At 37.0% G+C, this 3,741-nt stretch overlaps 1 long non-coding RNA gene across 1 annotated transcript; it reads right to left on the bottom strand.

Moving 5' to 3' along the window:
- Nucleotides 1–827: 827 nt before the first annotated feature.
- On the bottom strand, nucleotides 828–2,740 carry LOC129348389 (uncharacterized). Its single transcript, XR_008600921.1, has 2 exons — nucleotides 2,580–2,740; nucleotides 828–1,082 (listed from the first exon to the last, which is right to left on the bottom strand). It is a non-coding gene; the product is annotated as an uncharacterized LOC129348389 (long non-coding RNA).
- Between the last annotated feature and the right edge of the window lie 1,001 nt (nucleotides 2,741–3,741).

Here is a 3,741-nt window from a genome sequence, read left to right as displayed (position 1 = left end):
TTTATACAAATGTACTGATATTTTCATGTGAAAAACAATAAAAATATTTTGGAATTTAAAAAAAAGAACTACATCAATATTATTTTCTGACCTTTTATGGAATAATCAATTTAATGACCACCAGATTAACAGTAGACTGTAGGGTAAGTAGTAAAAGTAGAGAAAGATAAACTAGACAAGCCACACAGTTCAGACAGTGCTGCACCCTGACAGAGATCTTCATCCCCAGAGCAGCTGCGGTAGAGGAGCTCTGTTGTGATAGAGCGAGCAAGAGGATGAATACAGAGAGAGAGAGCGATGGTAGATAAACAGCGTGAATGCAAGAAATTCACAGTATTTCAGCTCGTTTCATTACTATACGCCGTACAAACACAAATGCCTCCCCTCAAACACTCGGACCATCGACAAATACGTTGACTATATGCAGTAAATATAAGCGTCCAAGTCTTTAGACTTCATTAACTTGTTATTTCACAAGTTAAAACTTACCGTGCAGATGGACAAATAGACAAATAGCGGCCCTTTTGATCCGGGGAGGGGAGGGAGGGGGGCTCAGTTTCGCGGGCATACCGGCACAACTTTAACTGTGTGCAAACTAGCTAGCTAACAAAAGGGTAACGTTAGCCAGAAGTTGCTTGCAGGCAAATGTTGAATTCCAAAGTTTTTTTTATTGCTCCTGTCACGTCGGAAGCATTTCTAACCTAAATGAACGCCCCTCAACTAAAATGTCCGCCATTGACAACAGTGGTGTAGTTTACTAATGCGCCATTTCAAACTTGATTAACGCGATGGATTAGCATAGAGAAAAACACGGAAATGTAGTCATATTCGCAAAGCTCTGTCAATGTGCTGATTTTATTCCATTTTATCACAGAAGAAACTGCCATTGTTATTAAATTTTATCAACAAAAACTCAAAAGCACTTTCAGAAGATAACTTACCTCCTCGCTGTGTCTCTTCTCCCAGCAGAATGACGTATCCCTCCGCCCTGGTCAGTTGCACTCTGCTGCGTCACTGCGTCAGATTGCAGCTAGCTGGAAAAGGGTGTCCCTCCGCAGCTGGAAGTAGTCCGCCGCTGTTTTCTATATTGTTTTGTCAATAATTAAGTTGGGGTTGAAATACTGTGGTTTGTCCAGTTTAGACAACAGGTGAGGTCGACAGTTCTTGTATATCATAGAGTTAGGGTTTTATTTTTGATTAATCCCAAGATTATGGTATTTCTTCAGCAGGGGAGGTGGAGGCGAGGGGGGTGGGGGAGGCGGAGGGGGCCGAAGCACCTGCCCCTTTGCTCCTTGATGCCCAAAGTGCCCTGTTGTCAAAGTTGTTTTTTTAAATTCTATTTAATTTTGTTTTTTATTTGTGTGTGTGTGTGTGTAAAAGTCTCTGAGGACCAAAATAATAAATAAAACAAAACTAAAAATAATTCAGATCTACCGTCGGTCGGTCACGTGATCTACGTAGACGTCCCCCACTGCTCTGAGGGGTCCAGATGTTCCCTGTAGCTCTGCGCTAGCGCCGCTAGTCTAGAAACCGGAGACCCGAGGGAGGACATCAACAACTGATGGTCCTGATGGAGAGGAGGTTCTGCAGCGGGATTCGTTTATGTACGGTGTATTTTTGCAAGATGACTGATGAAGTGAGCATCCTGTGTGTGTGTGTCTGACTCTAACACACACCTGTCATCAGTTCTAGCCGCTAGTTAACCACACAGCTGCTGAGAGGATAAAGTCTGCCAGGCTTCTTTTTGTTTCTGTATGTTTCTGTTGTCATGGGCAAAGTGCATCAGAGAGATGTATTATTTTACTGTCAGTGAGTTGCAGTGTGTTTCCTGTTTCTAGAGGCAATGAGACAGAGGTTATGTTATTTCACTGAAACTACGTACATGCATTTTCACATAATTTTGGACTATTGCAGTACAAATACATAACAATAATAATTAGAAGAATTTGAATTGTGATTTTCTCAACTCTCATTTAAAGATATCAGTACTTGTTTATAACATTTGTATATATAGACAAATTAAATATAATATGCCTAAATATAAAATATAAAACTTTTAGAACCTTGCTGTCTTGTGCAAAGTGGATAGTCAAACTGAATAAAAGTACAAATACATTTAAATACATGATTTCTATATCATTTAATTGTTTTTAAACTTATTATTAGCACTACGAATAATAAAGGGCAGATTATGAATCAGCACCATGGAGCAAATCCGTGGCTCTACAGTACATGTCTGGAAAAGGTATGAAATTTAAAAGCAAGGACTCCAGGAAGAGTAGCCACAGTTAAACAGTCCAGTGTCTAATGGTGATGTAAATTCAGCTTCAAAATAATAATTTTTCTCACATACACTACATCACAGGTCAGAGTTTGAACCAATGACCTTCTGATCAGCAGTCCTGAGACTTAGCCACTGCTGCACCTTGTATTATGAGGTATGTTTCTGTATGATGTTTCAAATTCTTGCTCCATGTGCCCCCTTTTAACTTTGAGCACCTGCCCCTCCAAAGGTCTCTGCACGGCCCTGCTCCCCTCCTCCCCCAGCACCCCGTTTCTTTTTTCAAGGTATAACTTACAGAAATAAGTTAAATCAACACTGACGGTCCTGATAAAGTGATGTGGGACTGCTATTATTTTGAACACCACTGTAGATCTTCTTCCTCTCCAGCTCCGTTCATCTTCTTGGCTTCTATCTGCAGATCTCCACATTTATCCTCCAGCAGCCTCCAGAGATAACTTCACCAAAACGCCGCCCCAGAGGCCGGTCGGGTCTTATATCCGTCTGGAGGATGGACAACGTTTCAGTTTTAGGAACGTTAGATTCCTAAAGCCCTAACCCTAATTCTAGAAGTTAAATGTGCTTAACAAGAAGATCACATCAACTTATTGCATACATTTTGAATCTTTTTGGGCAAATGTTTGGGTAATTTTATACAATTTAGTCAATTAGAAAAAGTTTTTGGATCATTTTGCACAAAGATTCCGCTTTTTTGAGCAAATCAAGTCATTTGGATTCATTTTGAACAGTTTCCAGTTATTTTAGTTGAACTTTTGCCAAATCTTGAGTAAAATTGGTGAAATTGTCTTAATTGTTGTTGAGTCCAAACAAGCAAATAGAAGAATAGAGATACCTCAATTTGAATTCACTTCAATTTGAATTCACTTCAATTTGAATTCACTTTTAATCCACTTATGCACAAATTCTTAATCTTTTTGGACAAATTATGGGTAATTTCAGATAATTTCAAGTCAGTTTGTCAAAGTTTATCTCATTAGGAGAAATTTGTGAGTAATTTTGCACCAAGTTTCATCTTTTTTGTCATTTTCAGACAGTTTACAGCTAAAGGAAATGTTAAAATGCTTCAGAACATTCACAACAAAATCAACTAAAATCCAAAATTTCGCAGATTTTTTTATGAATGCTCTTAAAGAAAGCATTACAAGTTTTATTTTATTATATATATATATATATATATATATATATATATATATATATATATATATATATATATATATATATATATAAATATAAAAAAAAATAAAATCACTGGATATTTTTAGGATTTTTTTCGAAGATTTTTACTCATTTTTTAAATATATTTACAAGATTTTTCTTGCCAAATTTAGGAAATTTTTTATGAATAAAACTTTTAAAGGAAACTTTCAAGGAATTATTGGAATTTTCTTCCTGAAGGTTTTGCAAAATATTCAGAAATATGGGGATTTTTTTTGCTGATT

Source organism: Amphiprion ocellaris, unplaced genomic scaffold (assembly GCF_022539595.1).
Source record: "Amphiprion ocellaris isolate individual 3 ecotype Okinawa unplaced genomic scaffold, ASM2253959v1 Aocel_unscaffolded128, whole genome shotgun sequence".
Lineage (NCBI taxonomy): Eukaryota > Metazoa > Chordata > Actinopteri > Pomacentridae > Amphiprion > Amphiprion ocellaris.
The sequence above is the reverse complement of the archived record's forward strand: the minus strand, read 5'-3'. Positions and strand labels throughout refer to the sequence as shown.